General features: G+C 39.2%; 1 long non-coding RNA gene across 1 annotated transcript in view; it reads right to left on the reverse strand.

Annotated features, from left to right (window-relative positions):
• Positions 1–7,518: 7,518 nt before the first annotated feature.
• LOC119511116 overlaps positions 7,519–26,635 on the reverse strand; it is a 35,672-nt gene continuing 16,555 nt past the window's right edge. Inside the window, exons 2-3 of the long non-coding RNA XR_005212154.1 lie at positions 9,333–9,473; positions 7,519–8,965 (exon numbers count right to left, since the gene is read on the reverse strand). This is a non-coding gene — a long non-coding RNA (uncharacterized LOC119511116). The remainder of the gene's footprint in view (positions 8,966–9,332; positions 9,474–26,635) is intronic.

The raw sequence follows: 26,635 nt of genomic DNA on the forward strand, positions 1-26,635 counted from the left end.
ATGCTTTGACTTCTTTATGGGAATCTTTTCAAACTAATTGTTATACAAAGTTGAAAACATTTGGAAGTATGATGCCTAAGATTGGCTAAATATGGATCAATTGTTTCAAACCGTGTATCTAAAACATGAGTGTCTTAGTTTCCCATGTTGCTAAGACATATGCCACACAATGGGTTGGCTTCACAACAGGAATTTATTGGCTCTCGATTTCAGAGGCTAGAAGGCTGGCTTCCTTCCAAAGTGTTGGTAGAGTTCAGGCAGGCCGGCAATCCTTGGGTTCCTTGGGTTCCTTGACTTTTCCATTTATTCAAGGATAAAATGTAAAGAATCTTTCATCTACTTCATATCTTTGGACTAGTTCTTGCTTCCACAGAGTTTAACACATGAAGGTCAAGTTAGATGTTCCAGGCAGCGGGAATAGCAAGTGCAGTGGAATAAAATGGAGAGAGCTTAGCTTGAGGAACAGAAGGAAGGCTAATGTGCCTTTGCACACTGTAGCTAGGGGGGGAGTAAACGGAGTTGAGATGGTGGCAAGGTTCAGCAGGAAGTCGATCCCTTGAGACTCCAAGGGCCCTGGTAAGGAACATGAAGTGAATTCTGCATGCAGTGCGTTGTCATTAAAGGGTTTCAGTCATGTTGTAGGTAACTACCTTTCTGGCTGCTCTGTGGTAAATGGATTAGAGTGGGTCTAAATAGAACCTGGTTTAAGTAAATGTTTGTGTTTACGAGATATCAGTTTATTTTGGCATCTAAATTCCCAGTGAGTTAATGTTTTAGAGTCACATGACTTTAAGAATCATCACAGAAGGAATTATTTTTTCTCTTATGAGTATTGAGTATCATTTCCTCCTCAGTTGACTAATGTAAATTTTTGGTAGCTGACTGGAAATTATGCAAAGTCCCAAACCTGAGTATGTTTTAGATACACTTTAAAATTTATTTTAAAGTTATTTTATTAGAATCTATGGTTACAGTGGAACCATGGACATATATTTAAACATTATTGGCTTATTAAAGGAAATCTCATTGTTAAAAATGTTTTAGAGTCCTTTTGGTAATTATAGGGTGTAATTGTCTTGTCAAATCCCTGGAACTTGTGAATGTGGCTTTACGTAGAAAATGGGTCTTTGCAGATTTAATTAAGGATCTCCAAATAAAATCATGCTGGATTATCATGGGGTGGGGTGGCTAAATCCCTCCAGAGAATGAAAAGTGTCCTTGTAAGAGGCACAGGGAAGAGAGAGATCCACAGGAGAAGATCATGTGAGGAAGGAGGGAGAGAGTGAAGTGAGGTGGCCACAATCTGAGGAAGCCAAGCAAGGCCAGCAGGCATCAGAAGCTGAAAGAGGCAAGGAAGGACTCTCCCCTAGAGCCTCGAGAGAGAGTGTGGCCCTGCGCACACCTTGATTTCAGACTTATAGACTGTGAGAGAATAAACTTCTGTTGTTTTAAACAACCGTGTTTGTGGTAATTTATTACCGCAGCCACAAGAAACTAAAACAGTTTTATATCCTAAAGCCTTGAAATCAAGACATGGTCTTACATAATAGCTTGTCTTGGTGACTGTTTATTTTTTTATTTTTATTTTTTTTATTAAATTCAGTTTTATTGAAATACATTCACACACCATACAATCATCCATGGTATACAATCCACTGTCCACAGTATGATAACATAGTTATGCGTTCATCACCACAATCTATCTCCGAACATTTTCCTTACATCAGAAAGAACCAGAACAAGAACAAAAAATAAAAGTGAAAAAAGAACACCCAAATCATCCCCCCATCCCACCCCACTTGCCCTTTAGTTTTTATCCCCATTTTTCTACTCATCCATACACTAGATAAAGGGGGTGTGATCCACAAGGTCTTCACAATCACACTGTCACCCCTTGTAATCTACATTATTATATAATTGTCTTCAGGAGTCCAGACTGCTGGGTTGGAGTTTGGTAGTTTCAGGTATTTACTTCTAGTTATTCCAATACATTAAAACCTAAGAGGTGTTATCTATATAGTGCATAAGAATGTCCACCAGAGTGACCCCTCGACTCCATTCGGAATCTCTCAACCACTGAAACTATTTCATCTCATTTTGCATCCCCCTTTTGGTCAAGAAGTTACTCTCAGTCCCATGATGCCGGGTCCACATTCATCCCCGGGAGTCATACTCTGCGTTGCCAGGGAGATTTACAACCCTGGGAGTTGGGTCCTACGTAGGGGGGAGGGCAGCGAGTTCACCTGTCGAGATGGCTCAGCCAGAGAGAGAGAGGGCCACATCTGAGCAACAAAGAGGCACTCGGGGAGACTCTTAGGCACCATTATATGCAAGTTTAGACTCTCCTTTGTGGTAATGAGCTTCATAAGGGCAAGTCCCATGCTCGAGGGCTCAGCACATCAAACTGCCAGATGTCTTGGTGACTGTTTATTAAAAGAAAGGGATGGGAGAATGATGTTATCTTTGAAGCCAGCCTAAATTGTAGCTGGGTTAATGACTGTGGGAGCATTACAGCTACAATTTTAAGTATTCCTCAAGCAACTATTGTTAGATAAAAAGAGAAAATCTATTTGGATTGACTTAAAGGATATCCATTGCCTTAATAACTCTCTGGAAGAGGCTTGCAGTTATCTCCACTTAGGCTGACAGTTGTATTATTGTGCCTTTTACTGTATTCTTCCATCTTCCCTTCCAAAACTTTTTGATGTTTTGAAACTCTAAATGAGTATTTTAAATATTTAATGAATCACCACAGAAATCAGAAAACATTTATTTTCTAGCTATTTTTAAAAATTCCATTTAAAATTTTTACACTTGTGTTTTTAAATACCCTTTATATTCAAATTTGGCTTAAAAGCCAGAAATCTTTCCAATACTTATATTTCCATTAAGTATTGACCACTCAAATAGTTTTTTTCTTTTTACATTTCCTTATTATCAGATCTTGTATCTGATTGTGTCTTCCAGAATGGAAATTGGAGAAATGGAAGAGGCAAGATGTCAGTCAGGTATCCATTTCCAATTTAATACCTTTGAAATTTAATTTTCTCTCCTATAAAAGGTTTAGAAAAGAAGTCTAAAAAATGTAGATGTAAAAATAACAATAATGAAGAATATTCTAAACATTTCATTTGTCAAGGGGAATATTTTCAATGCAAAAATTTAGACCAAGTATTCTTTCTTATAGTACAATTAAAAAGCCTCAAGTAAAACAAAAAGAAGTCTGCCTTCAAATAATATTGACTAATTAAAGAATTCTTATATAGATTGAAATTTGCATGCATCTTACATTTCTGTGATTTCTGATATGGCTACCTTGCTTAGTACTTTGAAGCACAGATCTGGTATAATCCCTGTTATGGAGTTCTTCCCTGTAGTATGTCAGTTGCCATTGTTCTTTTTTATTAACACATTTTGTTCTGTTAATTCCAGTCTTGCCTTGCAAGTACAATGGGAAGTAAGTGATCAGAGTTTAGATTGCTAAGTTAGGAACCATTTATTACAGGAAAATGTATGGCCAGTCTAATAAAGTTAAGCTAGTAGCATTATGTGTAAATATGAAGCACAAAATGATGTGAGTCTATTTGGGTTTATCCTATTTGGAGTTCATTGAGCATCTTGGCTGTGTATATTCATGTGTCTTTCTTTACATATGGGCAGTTTTCAGCTGTGTTTTCTTGGTATATTCTCTGCTCCTTTCTCTTTTTCTCTGGAGCTGGGACCAAAGATCTGCACTGATAGCAGGGCTGCTCCCACACTGAGCAGTAAGGTATTGGGGAGGGGCCAGCCTGGCCCCACAAAATCTGCTTAAGTGGTCTTATTCTTGATTAAGCACTAGCCTTGCTACTGCTTTCCTTTAACTGTTTTCTGAGCTTTGAGAAAGATGTTTCTACCAGTTCTTGCTGGTTGTTTAAAGCTTCTGTCGGGGGACGGAGCCCTGAAGCATCTCCCTCCACCATCTTGATCAGAGTGGGAAGCTCATTTTATTTTCACAACAACCTTGCTATTTCCATTTTCTGAAAGAGGAAACTGAGACACACAAAGGTGTCAAATTATGGAAAAGGGAGAGCAGCTCAAGTGCTCCAAGATGTGGTTCCTGCATCAAGAGACTTGAACTCTGTTTGAAGAAAGGTCTTTTATAAGTTATCAGTAATTTAAAAATAAACAACAAATCTGTCATTACATTGTGCCTTTGGCCAAGTGAGGCAAACTTCTATCTGCCTTCATCATGTTGATCCTGTTATTGCCCGAAATGATTATGTTAACATTGTAGTTACCTTTTCTCCTTAGAACACATATTATGACCTTTTTGTTCAAAGTGCTTTTAAAATGCATTCAGTATATTTCTACACTAATAAGAAGTGAGGTTTTACAGTATCCCTTCCTGCCTATTTTTAAATACTATTCACTAAAAGATTTGTATTTTATTTTTGGACAACAGAGATAATAAGAAATTATATTGCAGCAATTAAGACTTTGTTTTCTGAATTCAGCCTGCCTGCATTTGTATCCCCCTCCACTATTTACTATAATTGTGGCTTCAGGAAAATTACTTAATCTTTCTGCTTGTCAGTTTTGTCATTTTACATAGGAATAATAATAGTCTTACTTCATGAGGTTGATAGAATTAAATGAGGCAATGTGTGTAAACTGCTTAGTTCACTGCCTAGCACGCAGTAATCTCTCAACAAATGTGTCTTATTGAACTTAATTAATCTCTTGCTTTATTTATTGTACTGCGTGCACTTTGTAAGAAAAATATAGGTTTTAAAAAAGATTTTTTTCTTAATCATTCTAGTGATTTATTGTTCCATATGTCTTATCTTTATTGCTTCCTTTGTGAGACTCTTTTGTTTTCTATGAATAGCCTGGGCTTTGTTGATACTAATATGAAGTCATTGTTTATTATTGCAGAGAACCCTGCCTGTAGATTATCTTAACTACACTGATCTGTTCAAAGCAGAGAGCGTGTTTACAAATGCAGTACAGATTCTTGAACAGTTCAAGGTGAAAAAAAAAAAAGACACACAGAAAAGCAGAAAACACTACAATTTTGAAATCAAATATATTAAGTGAAAATATTCAATTTTCTTTTTTAATAAATGATTTTTCTATAATGAGTTATCTTTAAATTTTGTGTTTTTGACTAGTGACATATAGGTCATGTTTCTGAGATGCAGATTTTTGAGTAAATTTGGGGGTGTAGAAGTACCTTTCAGGTGGTCCTTAATTGGAAGATCTCCACATGTGCTAATGAACACTAGCAACCAATTATCTATGTAATTGGAATTTGTCCCATAGGAGTAGAATTAGAGAGTGCAACATTTCTTGTCATTCCATATACATTATTGTATTGTATACATCAAGAAATTTAAAGACATGGGCCTTTAACTGAAAACTCAGTTATTCTTAAAATTGTTAATGCAGATTGGGTTGGTATGTTTTTTAAGAGTTTTAAGACATACATTTTTAACTACATTACAGTATGTTATTTTGCAGACTTGCTTAATTCTCAGCTTATTGTGATAGATAATATTAAATATTTTCTTTATTTTTGAAATAGAATAGTAATAGAGAATTCCATTTATTTTCAAAGTACTTAACCATACAGAAAGAACCATTTTAATGTTTTTTTCAAAATGAAATTATTTCTTCTCATTTATAATATAATAAAGTATGTTCATACTTGGTTCACAGGTGAAAATGGCTCAGCAAAAAGAAATTGCTTTACCATATTTCTTTACACCATTTTGCTAAGTCTCTTACATTAAAAAAAATGTAATTTGAAGGAAATAATTTTTCACTGAGTTTGATGCTGATAGGGTAGATCATTTTACTTAGAAACATTGTCTATTTGTGTACATTATTGCAGGCTCCAAATTGAAACCTTCTTTAATTGCTTTTGTCAAATAATGAGCCAGATATTAGGTACCTTTGAATAGCTGGTAAAGGGGATTGAGGGAAAGAGAGAGAGATGAGAAACATCTTTAGGGTGATAAATTTAACAGGGCTTGACTGGTTGGCTGGAAGGCATGGGGCGGTAAGGAAGAGGGAAGAGTATAATCCTGGCTCTTGGCTTGATTGATTGGGAAGATACTGTTCCAATTATGGATTATAGAAAGAAGAGCTGGTTTGAGAGGCAAGGATGAATGATGCTTGCCTCTCAATATGCATTTGAAGGTATCAATTAATTAGTTCAAAATAGAGGCTTGGATCTCAGGATTGAGATGTGGGTTAGTTATGAAGATTTTGAAGCCAACAGCATAAAATGTAACACATGTAGGGAGAATGTAGAAAGTGAGACGAGACCAAAGATAGAATTCTGGAAACATTGACACCTACTGGTTGGGTGAAGAGTAGAGCAGCAGATTTCACTCTTCTAGATCCCAGGAAGATGTGTTTTCCTTGTATTAGGAATGGGGATATTTGTGTCACAGAACTGGCTTCATAAGTGACTGCCTTCTCTCCTCACCCTATCCCTTGGTAACCTCTAATTTACTTTCTATCTCTGTGAATTTGCTAATTCTAGATCTCTTATATAAGAGAAATTGTACAATATTTGTCCTATGTGCTTTGCTTATTTCACTGAGTATAATGTTTTCAAGGTTCAATCATGTTACAGTATATTTCAGAATTTCATTCTTTATCACCAAATAGTATTCCATTGTGTGTATGTACCACATTTTCTTTATCCATTCATATGTTGATGGACACTTGGGTTGTTTCCACCTTTTGGTTATTGTGAATAATGCTGCCATAAACACTGCTAAATAAGTGTCTATTTGAGAATCTGTTTCACTTTCTTTAGGTATATACCTAGGAGTGGAATTGCCAGGTCATATGGTAATCCTATATTTAACTTTTTGAGGAACCATCATATTATGTTCCATCATGGATGCACCCTATCAGCCAATGGTACTCCATTCATTGTTTGAAGTACTTGTAGAGAAAGAAGATGGAGGGCCATGTATGTATTTAATATATTTTACCTCTATGTCCCCTAAGCTTCTTATTTTATGATAGAGTTACTTGCTTTGTTAATGTTTACTAAGGATGATATCTTAAATGTTTAGAATGGAGAAAACTAAAGTGGCACCATTATAAAGACTTGAGTCTTTGGCCCATTTGTTTAATTTGAAAGATTAATGTATAGTTGGGAATTATTCTATTCCAGGAATGTTCTTTTTCCTTTTAGAGTATTTATGAATTGAATGCAAAATAAAAACTCCTGTTTGGATTATGTATCAAACAAAAGTAAAGTTTACCAATCACAAATAAAACAAATAATCAGATGCTGTTTTTTTGTGCATAATAAAATAATCCTTTGTGGATGATACAATAATTCTTTGTAAATAAAATAAAGTAAAAACACTTGAAATGGAGAACTATATATCAATCATAAACATTATTGTATTAAAATAAAAAAATTTCTAGTAAATATTTATTTTTTGTCAGATCATTGACATTTTGACTTAAAAATATTTTTATTTATTTAATAAATGTTTATTTAGTGTCTACTGGAAACAACATCAAGACTCCGTTTTTAACCATTATTGTTTGATAACATCATATGGTAAGGTGAAATGGGTTCTCATACATATTTCTGGTATACTCTTAATTAGTACAACTCCTTTATCTGTTAAAAGAAAGAATGCCCAAACTGTGTGCCTAAAGAAATCTACTTGTCAAAGTCTGCCCCAAAGAAATACTTGTACATCTGCAGTACTTTGAGTTATAGAGAAAACTGGAAACAACTTTTTAAAGCAGTAGGGGGATGGTTAAATTAATAGTGGTAACATCCATACTTTGAACTAGCATGTGGCAGTTTAAGAAGAATAAGGTAGACCTATACATACTTATATGGGAAAGTTTGAAAGATGGGTTGTAGAGTGAAAAATGGAAGTACAGAACTATACATACAGTATAATATCATTAATCTTAAAAATACAGAATTCTGCTGGTACACGTGTGACTGTATAGATGGTCTGTCTGGAGGGCCACATGCCGAACTGATAGCTTTGGAGAGGATACTAACTAGCATTATAATAAGAATTTTAATTGATTATGTAATAAATTATTTAAAATAGGAAAAGAACACCATAGCCAAATGGGATAATAAATTGAAAATTATTTTTCTATCATTTAGAGAGATGTGAGTGACTGAAAATGTTGTGTTAAATTATTTTTAAAAGAGTATGTACTTTTATCCATAAAAAACTTTTATTCCTACTTTGAGATATTTTAAAATAGAACTGTTTTGAGGGCATTGACTAAATGTTAGCTCTGCCTTACAACTCTTTAATTTTCAATATATCAGGTAAAACAGTCATCACCATCTACCATCTGTGTACAATGGACCCTTTTATTTTTTATTTTTCCAATCCAATATATTTTTTTTCATTTCTATTTCATTTGATTCATTCCAGTCACCTTTATATACACACCTTATGTAAGCATTGCCCACTTATGAACTATAATAAGTCAGGGTTGGCACACAAATATCACAAAAGATGCAAGAATACTGTCACATTTGCTTAGCAAAACAAGAGAGTCCAGGTTTTTGCAACAAACTATTGTGTAATCAAGTCCTTCCCTCTTGAATGAGTAACTGGATTAGAATACCATATTTCCTTTTTGTTCTTAGAAATATATATTCTACTCATCAATTCTTATGTTTGATAAAATGCATCTAGGATATTGACATCCAAAGATTTGTAGTCAGAAGTTACTTATGCTATCAATTTCACCTTCACTGGATTTTAGAGTTTTACTCTCTCGTTGCATTCCTCTTCTAATTCATCCTTTAATAATAAAGAATCTTCTTCCTTGATCTGTATACTTCTCCTTCCATTATGGGCAGGATGTGAGAACTTCTAAATTCTCTATGGTGTTTAGTGAAAGCTAAAAGGAAATTGCAAATGGTGTGTCCAGTCTTCTTTTATACCTTCTTGAAGATGATGTAATGCTTTGGAAAAAAAGAAGAAAAACATAAAGAATCATGCAATACACTATTGCATGATCCTTCTAGGCCATTCAATTATTCTTCCATTGTGTTGTTATTTATCTTTCCTAGAAAGGTTGGAAATAATAATTCCCACCAGACATTTCACTTCTTCACAGTGAAGCAGTTTGTGCTTCAAAGCACTTGGACTTAAACCCATGCTTGCCCCTTTGGGGCTGCTTGAAACCAGTCCTCCCCATCTCCTCTCCCCTCCTAGAGCCCCACTCCCAACCCCCACCCTCACCTCCTCACAGGTGCGCCAGAACCACCACCAGCATGCAGGTGCCATCCTAATCACCAGATCAAACTGGAGCTCTACCCTCTTACCTACCTGTCCATGTCTTACTACTTTGACCACCATGTTGTGGCTTTGAAGAACTTTGCCAAATATTTTCTTCACCAATCTCACGAGGAGAGGGAACATGCTGAGTAACTTAGGAAGCTGAAGAATCAATGAGGTGGCAGGAACTTCCTGTAGGATGTCAAGAAACCAGACTTGAAGACTGGGAGAGCAGGCTGAATGCACTGCAGTGTGCTAGACACTAGACACGAATCAGTCAGTACTGGAAAGATGCAGACTGGCTACTGACCAAAACCACCTCCACTTGATTTTATGGAGCCTCATCACCTGGAAGCAGGGGACGCCCATTAGAGAATTGGCTGACTATGGTAACCAACTTGCACAAGATGCCCTACCCCTCCCAATCTGGCTTAACAAGTTGTCTTTTGACAAGCACACCTTGGGAAAACAGTGATGACAGAACTCAGCCTTAGGCTGGCTTCCCCAGAGCCTCGGAGATGACTCCCGTGGTCACCAGAGCAGTGCATGCAAATTGGGTTTACCTTTACTAGAAGTTGTATCAACATCCACCAAGTTCTTTCATTTGTACCATTTATTCATATAAAGTAATTTGATACCCACCCCCACCCTCAAAGTAATAATGAAATAATTCCAAGGATAATGACATAGCAAAAGTTTTAAGTTACAGGAAAAATAAGATCGCTATAGATATTTGTAAAAGGGTCTAATGGATCCATATGGTAATTGCATATCCTATTTAATCCTATTTTTTTAAGTATTAAATTTTCTCTTTGATATTTTGAAGATCTCTAAAAAGAATAGAAGTCATGAAATATCGGTGCTGACGAATTCTTAGAACTGCTTGACAAACTCAGTACTAAAATTGGGTCCAATGGTCCACAATACTGTGTCAGGTGTGACCAGCAGGTGGAGCTGCTTAACTAAGAGAAAAGTTCTGCATAGCAAAGAACCTTTAAAAGGAGGAAAAACACTTTATATTGGAAATGTGTGCACTATAGAGGCTAAAGTAGGACAAAAAAACATCTAAAAGACAAAAAATTCATGTAATAAAAAATAAAAAGGGCCCTTAGATATTTTAGGAAAAAAACTTGGAAATGGGAAGGAGATAGTGTACTTTTTTTGGTCAATAAAAGCAAAAACAGGTTATCAAACTATTTAAAAATCATTTTATAAATTCAGGAAACTTACAGAAATTTTAAGGCAGAATTTTTTTTTTATTAAATTCAGTTTTATTGAAATACATTCACACACCATACAATCATCCATGATATACAATCCACCGTCCACAGTATGATAAATAGTTATGCGTTCATCACCACAATCTATCTCTGAACATTTTCCTTATATCAGAAAGAACCAGAACAAGAATAAAAAATAAAAGTGAAAAAAGAACACCCAAATCATCCCCCCATCCCACCCCATTTGTCCTTTAGTTTTTATCCCCATTCCTCCATTCATCCATACACTAGATAAAGGGGGTGTGATCCACAAGGTCTTCACAATCACACTGTCACCCCTTATAATCCACAATTATATAATTATATATAATTATATAATTGTCTTCAGGAGTCCAGACTGCTGGGTTGGAGTTTGGTAGTTTCAGGTATTTACTTCTAGTTATTCCAATACATTAAAGCCTAAGAGGTGTTATCTATATAGTGCATAAGAATGTCCACCAGAGTGACCCCTCGACTCCATTCGGAATCTCTCAACCACTGAAACTATTTCATCTCATTTTGCATCCCCCTTTTGGTCAAGAAGTTACTCTCAGTCCCATGATGCCGGGTCTGCGGTCACGTCTACTGCTTCGGGGGGGGGCGGCCGGTTGCTGAACCCTCGGCTCTCGGCGTTGCTCGGAGGGTACCGGCGGCTGGGGCTCTTTCCCGGAGGCGAGGGCGAGGCGGGGGACTTGGCCAGGTCCCCGGCGGTGGCGTGCAAGGTGTGGAGGGCGGCGAGAAGGGAAAGACAAGACACTCTTCCTCCAGTAGGGGTAGAACAAAAGGACAAAAGGCACTTTATTCAGGGGTGAGCACAGGTTATATAGGCTGGCATAGAGGGCGGGGGTTGTTACAAGCCAATGCTGAGGGGATAAAGGGTAGGATTGGTTCTGAGAGGGTGCGGAGGTTAGGATTGGTTCTAAGAGGGCGCGGAGGTAGTTTGAAAAGGGGCGGGGGTTGCTCTGGCAACGGTGTCTGGCAACAGTGTATGCGCACTGGTGGTGGCGGGAGTTGCTCTGGCAATGGGGGGTGTGCGAGCAAGATAAGGGGGTGGGGAAAAGGCGGTTCCCTCCGGCAAGCCTCCCCTAACGGTGGTATTTTGGGTGAGGAAATGGGGCCTGCCTCCGGCCTCACTTTCCCAGGCCTGGGGGGCTGTGGAGGGCGCTGTCGCCCGTGCCCACCACCCTCCCCAGGGGCGGATCCGGTCCCCTGGCCCAGGCCCGCCAAGTTGAAGCACGTAATCAGTGTCCCGCATTTCCCCCTTCTTTTCAAATTGAAGGAAGAAGCTTACCGGAGAGGTCCGCTAAGGGATGAGGGAAGGGGGAGGCCGGGGAGAGGAAAAGGGGTTGACGGTGGCTCAGCGAGGCTGGAGCTCGGCGTTGGTGTGGCGCCCGGGCGCTCGACAGGGGCCTTGCTGCTTGCGGGATGGACGAGGGTGGCGACGCTGAGGAGGGTCAGCTTTTTCAGTGGAGGCAAGTTGTTGATACTGGACTTGCACAAATGATGAGAGGACAGCATTGGTATTGGCCTGGCTTTTAGCAAGTTGGCGAAGTCTGCGGATAACCCAGGGTCCTAGGGTGAGAGCTAGAATAATTATTAGTAGGGGGCCTATGAGGGGGAGGAGGTAAGGGAGGAGGGAGGTAAAGATGTGGGACCAATAGTTGGCAGCTTCACGGTCCCTTTTGCGCTGTTCTAGTCCCTCTCGGACTTTCTTTAGGCTGTCTTCAGCGAGACCTGTGGAATTGGCATAGACACAGCATTCTTCTCCTAGGGCGGCGCAAAGGCCTCCTTCTTTGAGGAGAAGAAGGTCGAGACCTCGGCGGTTTTGGAGCACGACCTCAGAGAGAGTGTTAACAGAATTTTTAAGATGGGAAATAGCGTTTTGTAGGTGACGAATGTCCTCGTCAACGGCCGCCCGGAGGTGAGTTAGGGCGGAACCTTGACTGGCTAATGCAGCGATTCCGGTGCCAGCGCCTGCAAGACCTAGGAGGGAGGCAATCGTGAGGGCGGTGATGGGCTCTCGCTTTTGCAGAGGGGCAGGAGCTGCAGTTCTTTCCAGGCGGAGGAAGAAGTTTTCCTCGCTGTGGTATAGGACCCTAGGGATAAGGACAATTAGGAGGCAAGTTTCATTAGTTGTATTGAGGGTTTGCACATTAAGGCAGGGGGTAAGTCCTGTAGAGGAGCAGAGCCATTGGGAGGAGTTGTGGGGAATAAGAAACTTGGCAGAGCTGCTGGGAGATGAGTAGTTGGCACAAGCTGTGAGGTTGGGAGAGTTACTTGAGCGAGGGTGGATGCACTTTCCTGTAAAGGAGACTGAATGAAAGGTTAGGGGGACGGCAGAGGTATTCCAATTGCATTTCGAGGGGCTGTCCTCTGTGTTTTCTGAAAAGGAGAGGTTGGAGGCAACTGGCTCATACAGGGGGAAGGAGGTGGAGAGGCAAAGCCAACAAGAGGAGGTAAGATTGGGGTTGGAGGAATTCACTGAGGTGAAGGCCGCTTGGATAAGGCCGAGGAGGGGAGAGGAGTAGCGAGAGGAGTAGCGAGAGGAGGGTAGAGGAGGTCGGGGTGGTGGGGTTGGCGATGCATTGTTTGCAGCTGAGGTGCGGCTGGTTGGAGCTGAGGTGCGGCTGGAGGGCTGTGGAAAAAGGGGGTTCACTCGGACTGGGGTCCAGGCCCAGGTGTACTGTTGTCATCTGGTGCACCAGGTTGCGGAGACGACGGCGTTCTCGTCTCGTTAGACGCGTGGTTGCTGGTGGCGGGCCGGATTGCCCTTCCTGGGATCCAGATTGGTTGTGCTGCATCATCTGGGAAAACACAAGCAAACCCGCGCCCCTGGGCGAGGAGTGGGGAGGGACCCTTCCAGGCATTATTCTCTGGGTCCTTCCAGTAAACCATCGGGGCCTGGGTGGGCCTATACGAGGGCCCCCAATGTTTATGTAGGGGCGAAAGCCCTTCTTTATTGAATGTGAGTAGATTAAGGTGAATAAGGGCTGCTATGATAAGGTCCCCTGGAGTTGCCTGGGGGAGCATTGCCCTTTCTTTTTCAATTTGTGTTTTTAAGCGGCGATGGACTGCTTCCACAATGGCTTGCCCCTGTGGATTATAGGGGATGCCAAATGATGGGTGATGTTATATAACTGAAGAAAGGCCGCAAAGGAGGCACTGCGATAGGCAGGCCCATTGTCCGTTTTTAGGTCCCAGGGGACTCCCATGAAGAGAATTCCTTGTCTTAGGGCCTTGATACAGTGTTTGGCCGTTTCCCCGGCAAGGGGGACTGCATAACACATTGCCGAGAAGGTGTCAATTATTACATGCACATATTTGAGGCGTCCAAAGGACGGAACGTGAGTTACATCCATTTGCCATCTAGAATTGGGTTTTAGGCCTCGTGGGTTGACTCCCTGAGGTTGCAGGGGGCCAAGCGGCGCAAAGGGCGCACAAGTTGCACAATTGCGGACAAGATGTTTACAGGTGTCTAGGGGGAGGCCACATAAATGATGCAATGACGTAGCCGAAAAGTGAAACCTGGAATGCAATAACTTGGCCTGGTTAACAGCGTCCCCCGGAGGGGCTGCCGTGTGGGTTAGCATAGCTTGGGTATTCTGAGCTGAGACCGCTTGGTCTACTATACTATTGCCATTAGCCAAGGGCCCCGGAAGGCCTGAGTGACTACGAATGTGGCTAATGAACCAAGGATCCTGTCGATGCTCCAGGATGCTTCTGAGGTTAGAAAGTGCTTTATCAATGGCCGAGTCTCCCGGGAAAAAGGTGGAAAACGCGAGGACTTGGCAGACCTGATACGTGTAGAGGCTGTCTGTGAAAAGGTTTACTGGGTGGTTGCAGTGGGCGTTTAACGCGTATGATACCGCCAGAATTTCCCCCACTTGGACTGAATGAAGGTTGACATAGCTGAATAGGCGGGGTTTTGGGTGGTCCTGAGAATAAGAGAGGAAGGCGAAACGGGTTTTGGAGGCGTCAGTGAAGATGGTAGTGGCACCCGGGATGGGTGCAGAGGAGGGGAAAGGATGGAAGGGGCTGCGGAAGGGAAGCTTGGCGAGCCCCTGTAACAGTCGATGGCTAGGATAGTGGCAGCTGAATTCCCTCTGAAATCCTTCTAAGAGGATTTGCATGCCCGGGTTATCACGTATAAGCAGGCGGGTTTGGCCTGCGTCCAGGGGCCAAACAATTTTTTCCGGCGGCGCTCCAAATACATGAACAGCCAGGGTGACTAGATCTGAAGCTAGGCTGATTTAGAGCCACACTGCGGGGCAAATTTTCCTAAGCCGGCTTTTAGCAGGGTGCACTCAAAGTAGAGGGCCTTGCACGGGAGTGGGGGTAGGGGCAGCGCTGTCCTAAGGGTTGCCTTGAGGTGTAGAAGGCAGCCAGGGGTTGTTAGTCGGCAGGGTGGGAGGAGTAGCGGCAACTGCCGGTAGCGGCTCCAAGGGGGAGCTTGTCGAAGGGGGAGGCGGAAGTGGGAGGCCCCAAGCGTCGCAAGATGGCGGCGCGGTGGGCGTGGCTAAGGCATAAGATGGCGGACTAGCTCCGCCCTGTGAAAGGGCGGGGCCTAAGGCATAAGATGGCGGACTAGCTCCGCCCTGTGAAAGGGCGGGGCCTAAGGCATAAGATGGCGGACTAGATCCACCCTGTGAAAGGGCGGGGCCTAAGGCATAAGATGGCGGACTAGCTCCGCCCTGTGAAAGGGCGGGGTAAAGTGCATGCGGTTTCTGGCCCGGCTTAGGGCTGACGTCATCACTAGAGCACTTCCTCCCCTCAGTAGAAGAAGAAGGAGGAAGTTCGCCATTTTGGAGCAGTCTGGGGGGGCGGTTGCAAAGAGGCACACGGCGCCAAACAAAGAAACAAAGACACAAAGGACTACAGCAAAGTAATGGAGGGGAAGAGGGAGAGCTACTGGAGGAAGAGTGTCAGGAGGAATGGGGGACATAGGAAGAGAGGACGAAAGGTAGTCGGGGGCAATAGCTGGGTTAATACGGGAAAGGAGGAGCGGCCCGGACGCGGAGCGGCGAGGGAGAGGCGGCTCCGCAGGGCAGCGAGGGAGAGGCGGCCCTTACCTTGCAGGCGAGGAGAAGGGGAGTTGGAGAGGCATCCGGGCGAGCGGGTGGTTTACTGGACCGCTGTGTGGAGAGGACCATCCTCACACGGGGCCCCAGTTGCGGTCGCGTCTACTGCTTCGGGGGGGGGCGGCCGGTTGCTGAACCCTCGGCTCTCGGCGTTGCTCGGAGGGTACCGGCGGCTGGGGCTCTTTCCCGGAGGCGAGGGCGAGGCGGGGGACTTGGCCAGGTCCCCGGCGGTGGCGTGCAAGGTGTGGAGGGCGGCGAGAAGGGAAAGACAAGACACTCTTCCTCCAGTAGGGGTAGAACAAAAGGACAAAAGGCACTTTATTCAGGGGTGAGCACAGGTTATATAGGCTGGCATAGAGGGCGGGGGTTGTTACAAGCCAATGCTGAGGGGATAAAGGGTAGGATTGGTTCTGAGAGGGTGCGGAGGTTAGGATTGGTTCTAAGAGGGCGCGGAGGTAGTTTGAAAAGGGGCGGGGGTTGCTCTGGCAACGGTGTCTGGCAACAGTGTATGCGCACTGGTGGTGGCGGGAGTTGCTCTGGCAATGGGGGGTGTGCGAGCAAGATAAGGGGGTGGGGAAAAGGCGGTTCCCTCCGGCAAGCCTCCCCTAACGGTGGTATTTTGGGTGAGGAAATGGGGCCTGCCTCCGGCCTCACTTTCCCAGGCCTGGGGGGCTGTGGAGGGCGCTGTCGCCCGTGCCCACCACCCTCCCCAGGGGCGGATCCGGTCCCCTGGCCCAGGCCCGCCAAGTTGAAGCACGTAATCAGTGTCCCGCAGGGTCCACATTCATCCCCGGGAGTCATACTCTGCGTTGCCAGGGAGATTTACACCCCTGGGAGTCGGGTCCCACGTAGAGGGGAGGGCAGCGAGTTCACCTGTCGAGATGGCTCAGTTAGAGAGAGAGAGGGCCACATCTGAGCAACAAAGAGGTACTCAGGGGGAGACTTTTAGGCACCATTACATACAAGTTTAGACTCCCCTTTGTGGTAATGAGCTTCATAAGGGCAAGTCCCATGCTCGAGGGCTCAGCACATCAAACCGCCAGTCCCAATGTTTGTGACAACATCAACACCAGTCCAGGTGAGGATGTCCAACACATCCGCACCTTCCCCCAGATCCTCGGGGCTGGGGAGGGGGAGGCTGTAAATATATTTTTTATTATCTGTAAGGCAGAATTTTAATGTTTCTTTTACTAAAATGGCAAAAGATATTTTGGTTGTTTTCTAATATATTTGTTTCTTTTAGGCTGATCTGAATTAAAGTTGCTTTTTATTAGACCGAAATAAAAATACTGCTTGTAACGTGATCCTTTCTACCACTTCACCCATCAGATTTACAAATTGCTTACAAGAAGGATAATTTTCTGCTTCAAAACTAAATATTTTTTTTTTGGTCAAAGAACTTTTCTAGATCACACACATATGAAAAACAGTATTACTGATTTATTTCATTTAGATCATCCAGAAGATGATAATCCTGTAATATCCTATGTTATCGATCAGGTCAGAGTAACCTGTTCTGTAATTTTTTATCCTGCTTTCTCTTTCCTGATTTCTTTGAAATGTTTTTCTCCTTTTAATCTAAATAAAGCAATTTAAAAAAAGGAATGGACAAATATCATCACTTGATTAGAAAATCATGTGTAGATCTAAGAGAATTATTCTTTTAATAAAAAAATCAAAATAAGGAAGATATTATGGTTCTATTAATGCAATATTTAAGGTGATTGCCTCAAAACACAATTTCACCTTGAAGGACTGATGATTAAAAAATCTTGATAATTCTAAAAAGTGCTTTCATCTCTCTTCAATGTTCAAGTAGTCATGAAAGAAAAAAAAGACCATAGTAACCACATCAAAGAAATGTGCACAAGTAAGAAAATACCCATTTCCTTTTTTATACTTATGCATGTGTTGATTCTTTTACAACTTAATACTTTCAATAAGGAAGATTTGGAAATAAAGAAAAAATTTACCCACCCATTACAATTTAGAAATATTGTATTGCAAACACATTGTTTTTCAAATTAGTATTCATAATTACATGTTGGACATAGTGCCTGCCCATCAAAAACTGATGGGAACATACAGAGAATGTAGCAATAATAACAATACTGTATGATACGGAATAGTTCAATGTGGCATGAAGGACAATTTGTTTGTATAGGAACATATAACAGGAGCACCAACCCCACTGCCGAGAAGCACAATTTTGTAGGAACTGGAGAAGTTAACTCCAGTGAAGACAGTGTCAGCAAGAGGGCTCTTGTATTTGTTGTTGCTGCCTCAGAGAACATTGTGAGATGGAGATTCAAGAAGTCTGCACACTTCTGAAGTAGCAACAGCCAATATGCCTGCTTTCTTTTAAATCAACACTAGTCATTGGAGACTGTAGCAGATCTGAGGTAAGTTAGAATGTGGGACATAAAGTAGGAAAATATGGCTATGGTGTGTTGGTAATCACATTTGCCAATTTCCGTGGTGTAAATACTATCACTGTGGCTAACTTTAAATTACCAAGGTGATGCAACTAGGATTGGGCAGACTTGTGCAAAATTGGTTCTTGGGATCCAGTGTGAGCAGCTTCAGTGCACCGCTGATGGAGTGGCAGAGGGAAGTAAGTTGTTGAAGCCCAGGGAGAGAACACATGGAGTAGAAAGTTAGTAGAAAATGCAGTTCAGCATTCATTTTGGATTGCCCATTGACAGTAATATTGCAAGGAGGGGGGAGATCTGGTTTTCAAAGGAAACATCTTTGAATACTTATATTTTAATATTTTTTTATGATCTATTTTTAAGCTAAATAGAAGAAACTTAATAGAATTTGTCTTTTTTTTTGTTAACTGTATTAAAGAAAGTGAATTATAGTAAAGGTGATAGTAGGTCCAGATGCAATAATAAAATATTATAGCCTTCTAGAAATAATGGAGCTTCTATAATTTTGTGTGTGCTTTAAATATTTTATTAATATATTTTATTTTAATGACTCAAAACTCACCTTGGTAAGGCAAGAACAAAGGAGAATTTCCCCCCCATATCAATTTTCATGAACTCTTTACCCTTTCTTTTCTTTTCTCCCTATTCTCAGCTGTCCCATATGAGCTTCCAGCTGTACCCAGAGATGAAGCTGTATTCTCTAAGGATAGACTGATTGGATCTCCAAGGATGCACTTATTCCAGAGTTGGGTACTTTCCCCTCCTACTGATCTCTTACGACCCCATCTGTTCTAAAGTTCCTTGTTAAAAGTAAAATACCCCATGTGGTGCTATGGTTTCTAGATCTCTGATCAGAACACTTAAATTTCTTTGGCGTTCCTCCTGCAGTTTCTTTGTACTCTTTACCAAAAGCAAATTTCATCATCTCTATAAAAGGTTTCCTGGAAGCCTGCAGTTTATCACCGGAAGAGATGTTAAAATGTATTTTTTAACATAAATAAGTGTCTGGTAGAAGGGGAAGAAAATAGATTCCCTCCTCCCTCCCCCCCCAAATTTTGAGGGAGGAAGGGTGGATGAGAGGAAGAGAGGGAGGGAAGGCGAGAGGGGTAGAATGAAGGAGGGAAAAATGGCAAAGAAGAGAACCTTGATCATACATCGTTATTTTTCCCAAGTTTTAATGATAAGCCATTTTGAACATGTAACTACTCTTTGCCCTCCTATTATTCTCAAAGAGTATTTGAAGACTCCAAAGAAGACAAGCATTTTCCTCAGGACTCTTGGCTTTGTATTCTCCTTAGCATTCCTTTGCATTCTCCGGCCCAAACTTGGCTCTTTCTTATTTGTCTTTCCTACGTAACCAACTCCTTTTCTCCTAGTTCTGTTCACCGTACTTTGAATGGTCCAATATTCAGATTTTCAGGTGATGAGAAATAGAATTCAAACAATAGTACACTGTTACCTAAAATCAATCACTTTGGACTTCAGGAACCATAGTGTGCCTGGTGTTCTTTAGAGTGTAATTTGTTATCCCTTTATGGAACCCAAACCTCATCTGCAGGCTTTCCTTGTGAGAAGAAGCTGATAGTTGAGCACTGACTGCCTTCCTACCCTGCTTTAGCCAAGGGCAGGCAAGGAAAGCACCAAGGTCAAAGATAGGAGCTGTTTGTCCTGCTACAAATAATGCAGATTATAAACATAGGTGAATGTGTAAGTGCTCACAATCACAAAATGTATGTTTAGATATTGATGATATGTTTGTTTAGCCGTCTTAAATGTTTTTGGAAATTTGTTCAAGTTGGACAAAGAGTTATGGTAGCTGGCATGTATAACACTTTATTAAAAATCACATTACAGAAAAAAGTCTGAAGATTTTTTAAAATTGTGAGGAGAGGCTATGAATAACCCCATCCCGACAGTCTGTTGTAAGATACTTATACCCATTATACACGTGTATCCGTTTTACTAGTTCATCTTGATTAAATGAAATGACTAGATATTCTACACTACAGTAAAATGTGTTATATTTTCATATGGTATGTGTTGAGTAAATAGCTTAAGAAAATTTTAAATTGGGAATTGTATTTCGAAACAGAATGGGAGCAGGCTTGCCGTTTCTTCTGCTATCCCTGTTTGTCATAACATCTTGTAAAAATAGTTTGGTAAATGAAGAACTGTTGGTACATCTAATACAGGTCAGTTACAGATTTTCAACACTATCTAACACTAATGATTTGCCAAATGTATCTTATGGTACAAGATTTCATTGTATTTGTCACTCAATTCTTGTCAGCTGAGAAGAAAGTTCTCAGTTTAAGATACTATGTGGGAAAATGTTCTTTGAAAAGGGATAGAATAGTAAAAAGATCAACAGGAGGAAACCAAAGATGCTTGGAGAGCAGGGGTGCAGGAGACCTGAGAGGCATCTGTACTGAACCCAAAAGTTGAGCTGCGGAGGGCCTCTTGTGGGCCTGAGATCCTGTAACTGTCCTCATCTGAGTCAGGAAGAGGTCAAGGCTCTTGGAAATGAAAGCAGCCTCTGGGTGTGTTTATATGAAGAATAGCCAGTTCAAGACGTCAGATGATGTCCTAGGAGAAAATAAACTTCAGCTTGGGTGGTGCCTTTGATGTACCGGAAAGGGGTTTGAACTTGACTTTTCAAAACTGAGTCAATTCCTAGCAGGCTGCATACAAATGTGTATTTTAAGTAATTTAACTTTTTAAAAAGAAACTGCAAAGTCAATATATCTAGTAAGGTTTTGAGAACTAAATAGACAATATAATGTAACATTCCATGAATTTTTTTTTAATAGATGGAGTGGTAGACACTTATGTTTACTCTCAAAGACAAAGAAAACAAACAAAAAACATGTCTAGAAATCTAAAAAAAAGCAAAAGTCCATGTACATTTTCTCAAAAAATATTCCTTTAGGACAAAGCTGGAAACAGAAAGTATTTCCAAGAGAATACTCTGACAAGAGTATTCTTAAGGTGATTTCTTAAGTTAACTTACTTCATGAAGAACTTACAAAAAGAGAACTTGTTTATTCACTGAGAACCTATCAAATGAGGAGAAATCTCACTTTAAGGAGCAAAGATGTTAAAATTGTTACATGTTTTGTTAAAAATATCCTTGAGGAGTTAAAAACTCCTTTGTTGTATTTAATTTACAGTTAACTCCTGTCATTGCAAAAATTTTACCTCTTTATTAAATTATCATTTTTTCAAGCAAAAATAAACCCCAGTATATTAAATATTCTTGTTTCCATGTACCAAAATTAAATGTTGTATCTTCATAATTAATGTTGAGCAAAGCTGTGTAAATTTATATCATTTTTGACAATACTAATGATAATTAATGATCTTTTCAAGAGATTATTGGCCATTGCTGTATCTTCCTTGCAGGAACATTCTTGCATCCTATCATTATAAAGTCATTCAACAAATATTTTTGCTTCCTTTGTTCAAAATGCTAGCTTTTAAGCTACAAATCTTCTCACATATTAACTGCCTAGACAATGCACTATTAAATTTTTAAAGGTGTTTCTGTTTAGTTGGCTTCTATTTTTGTCCTTATTTACTTTCTGAATAACATAAATGTTATTTATTTTGTTTAACTAACACAAATCCTGTTTTTTTGTTTGTTTGTTTTTGTTTTTGTTTTTACCAAATATGTGAGGAACAGTTTTCCTTCTCCCAGGCTGTTCTCCAACATAAACTAACCAAACTGCCTACTGTATTTCACTGATTCCAAGATACACATTTTTAAATATGTCAACATCTTTGAAGTGAGGCTATATTTTAACAAAGTGTTAACAATTAAATTAGTCTCCTCACAATACATTAGAAATGTTTCATAAATTTGTTCTCAACATTTTATTTTTTCTTCATTAAATGAAAAGATGTGAATACATTAAATATTTGTCTAAAATTTTGGGCTGAGACTTCTAATTTGATCTCCAAAAGAGCTTCCTTCGTTCATAGGCATAGTTCAGCTCATTTCTTTAAAATTTTGGAAATTCATTGCAGACTAGTTTATAAATATTATACTCCTTTTATTCCCAGTACTAGGTTCATGCTCTGGTCACGAAGATCTGTGGAAGGAATAGATGGGGTTTACGGCCAGGAAAGCCAGAGGCACTACATCAGTGTCAGGGCTCCCTAACTTCTTGGGTCCCAAGGTGTTTCTGCATTCATTTCATCCTCTTCATTTCCATGATTTTAAGAAACGTTCAATATTGATAACAAATACTTCTAAATAGAAACCATGATACTGTATACTAAAATACTCTGAAAACTATAAAATGTGTCATTTACTGTTTGTAAAACAGGGCTTTTGCTTGGTACAAAAGCATTTGCTTGTCTTGACCACAAGAAGGTGGTTGCCTTTTAAGATTGGTCCAATTTCAGTAACAGTTTGGCAAGATTCCACTCGTTCACAGCACTTTTCTAAGCATTGTTTCTAGATATAAATTAGCCTTTCTCCACCCTGTATTTTATTTGCCTGTTTTGTGTTTGTTTTCAGGTACTGAGCACAGTGCTTTCCATGTATGTTGTGTATAGTACCCACAGTGATAAACTCAAGAAACAAGGACTGCCTCTTATGAATCTACATTGTTAGCTGGACAATACTAGGTGAGAGGTCTCTCAAACCAAATGAGACAGCTACAAAGTGCATTTTCGAGGAGAGTGATAACGCTCTAAGTGGGCAAGTTGGTTTTGGGGAGATTACAAACTGTTTTTGTATATAAAGCACAGATATATGTATAGTACATAAATAGATACACAGTATATACCGTATATCTGAGGCATTAAAATTTCCTTGGAAGGATGTGTATTTAAGAAATAAAATGTCTAAAAAGGCTCTGTGTGTGTGTGTGTAGGGGGGGTTCTCAATAAAGAAGAAAAAGTTGAGAAACACTTCTTCACAGAGTCAGTTGTTTTTGTTAATTTATGACTTTGTTATTGTTATTGAAAGAAATAATTCTGTGGAAGAAAAATAATAATAACCAGCTATTAATCTATCCCTTGCTGGAATTTGGCAAAGAAAATTGTAATTCTTATGAGCATGTATGTGTCAATTAGAATTACTTGATAACATGTTTAAGACCTGATAATAAGGCTTCATATTTAATATCTGATAAAATCTACTAAGTGAATCTATAAGAAAAGAGGATTTCATGAAGATGTTTCTGCTTGATTTTCATATTAATTCATAAATTCTCAGTTCTTCCTATATGAGATGTAAGAAACAGTTAAATTTTGTCTTTCTCTTGCTGAATATGTCGATTAGTTACCTCACAATACATTAGACATCTTATAAAGCCAATTATGCCTTTTAGAACATAGTCTTATTTGTAGTACCCTTATTTAAAAATGTAGGAAAGTATATGTGAAGCAGGCATATGTGATTAAAAGACTTAGGTTTTTCCCTTCCAGCCAGAAGACAACAGGAGGGCTTGAGTCAGGTTTTTTTTTTTTTTAAATTCACTTTATAATGCCAGTGTGTGATTTGATACACAATTTAACCTTTTTTTAAAAATTTAAATTATTTATATATTTTTCTACCTTAAATAATGCTACATAGAAAATTCTTGTATTTTTCCATTCTTGTATTAACATTTCTGTTTCACTGAATTTTTAATGCAGTTTTATTGAAATATGTTCATATATCCTGCAATCATCCAGAATTATTCACAGTATCATCTGGTTGTGCATTCATCACCACAATTAATTTTTGAACATTTTCATAACTCCAAAAAATAAAAATAAGAATAAAAATAAAAGTAAAGAACACCAAAAACATCCCATACCCTTCCTCCCCACAGTTATTCATTTACTTTTTGTCTCCATTTTTCTACTCATTTGTCCATACATGGGATAAAGGGAGTGTGAGCCACAAGGTTTTCACAATCACATGGTGACACCATATAAGCTATTCAGTTATACAATCATCTTCAAGAATCAAGGATACTGGATTGCAGTTCAACAGTTTCAGATACTTCCTTCTAACTATTCTAATCAACTAAAAATTAAAAAGGGATATCTATATAATGTGTAAGAGTTACCTCCTGACTCCATTTGAAATCTCTCAGCCATTAGTTTCTTATTTTATTTCATTTCTCTACCAATTTAACCTTTTTTTAAAAAGATTTTTGTTGTCCTAAGATCATCAGTAAAAGAGAAAAAGATCTTTGAATGGAAATTTTACCTTATAAAGAGAAGTCAAGAGATAAGGGTGCTTTTCCTTGGATTACTTCAAACACCCAAGCAGAGGCTCTGAAATGTAACAATGGGAAGCAGACTTGTATCCTCTAAAATTCTGATTTGCTCATTTGCTGTGTGCCTTGATCATTGGAAGTTATTCTTGCACAGTACTGCTAACATTATATATATATAGCTTCATTTTCACTATGTAAACTTCAGTTTCACCATGGGCCCACTGAAGTCCTTCCCTTTTAAGTTATCTTGATTAGTAAATTACTATCTACATTAATTCTCTGTGAACATTACCAATGACTAATCCATCTTTAAAAATTGTATTCAGTGTGTACTAAGTTTTGGCACTGTTCTGTGCCCTGAGAATAATAAAGACAGACCAAGTCTCTCCCTGCATAAGGCTTATATTCTAGAGAGGGAAGGGGGAGCTTCTATTCTAGTGAGATGGCTGTATGTAATGGTTAATCATATGTTGTGTTAGTTTTCAAATCCACTGCAAAACAACAAAAATTATAAATATAATATTAAAGGGAAATATTTTTATTATACTGAATAAGATGGCAAATATACAGTCATAGACAACCCTACCAGTGGATAGATGGCAAATAACTAAATAGGAGATTGGGGTGCTGCCAGTTCTTGCTTACCATATAACTTCATTTCTTTACAGTATAGTCTGGCTCAAAAGAAATGAAAGGATACAGATTGAAAAGGAAGACATAAATTGTTCCTTATTCACAGATGAAATGATTTGTCTATGTGCAAAACACAAAGAATCTACAGAAAAAAAAAAACAAACAAAAAAAACACCTCTTAAACTTAATGAGTTTAGCAAGGTCTCAGGATACCAGGTCAACCATAAAAATCATTCATATTTTTTTATACTTGCTATGACATATTGGAAGATAAAATGTAAAACACAATACAACATACAATCACTCCGTAAAAAACAGAAATACTTATGTATAAATCTAACAAAATGGACAGGATATGCATTCAGAAAGCTACAAAATCCTGATTCAAGAAATCAAAGATGTTCATTATCTGATTTGTTGGTATAAGTTGTTCACAATATTTCCTTATAATCCCTTTAAATTTTGTAAAGCAGTAGTGACATCCTTTCTTTCATTCCTGACTATATGTGCATTTTTCTGATGACTAATGATGTTGAACATCTTTTCATATGTTTATTGACCATTTATATATTGTCTTTGGAGAAATGTCTACTTAGATCAGTTGCCAATTTTTCAATTAGGTTATTTGTCTTTTCATCATTGAGTTGCAAATGTTTTTATTCCAGACAGAAGTCCCTTATTAGATATGTAATATAAATATTTTCTCCTATCTGTGCATTGTCTTTTCACTTTCTTGGTTGGTGTCTGCTGAAGCACGAAATTGTTTAATTTTGATGAAGTTCAATTTGTCTATTTTTTGTTGTTGTTGGTTGTTCTTTTGGTTTCATCTTTAAGAATCCATTGCCAAATCTGAAATCATGAAGATTTACCCCTATGTTTTCTTCTGAAAACTCTATAGTTTGATCTTTTACACTTAGGTCTTTGATTTATTTTGAGTTAATTTTTGTATATTGTGTGAAATAAGGTTTCAACATCATTCTTTTGTATGTGGCTATCCAGTTTTCCCAGCACCATTTGTTGAAAAGACTCTTCTTTCCCCATATAATCTTGGCATCATTATCAAAAATTAATTGGCCATAGACACATGGGTTTATTTTTGGACTCTCAATCTTATTGCACTGATCTATATGTTTATTCTTGTGCTAGTACCACATTGTCTTGATTACCATTGCTTTGTAATAAGTTTCGAAATAAGGAATTATGAGTCCTTCTATCTGTTGTATCTTTTCAGGATTGTTTTGGCTCTTCTGCTTCCCTTGCAATTCCATGTGACTTTTGTTTGTTAAATTCTACAAAGAAGTCATCTTGGATTCTACTGGGGATTGTGTTCAATCTGTAGAATGATTTGAGGAGTGTTGCCATCTTAATATTGAGTCTTATGACTCATGATCATGGAATGTTTTCCTTGTATTAAGATCTTCTTTAATTTTTTCTAACCTAGTTGGATAGTTTTCCAAGTATAAGTTTTACACTACTTTTGTGAAATTTATTCCTAAGTATTTTATTATTTTTGATGCTCTTGTAAATGGAATTGTTTTCTTAATTTCATTTTCAGATTATTCATTGCAGGTGTTTAAAAATACAATTGATTGTCATATATTGCTCTTGCATCCTACAACTTTGTTGAACTCATTTATTAATTACAATAGTTTTTTAGTGGATTCCTGAGGATTTGCTATATGCAAGATCATGTTATTTGTGACTAGAGATAGTTTTGCTTCTTCCTTTCTAGTT

This window comes from Choloepus didactylus, chromosome 16 (assembly GCF_015220235.1).
Source record: "Choloepus didactylus isolate mChoDid1 chromosome 16, mChoDid1.pri, whole genome shotgun sequence".
NCBI classification, from domain to species: domain Eukaryota; kingdom Metazoa; phylum Chordata; class Mammalia; order Pilosa; family Megalonychidae; genus Choloepus; species Choloepus didactylus.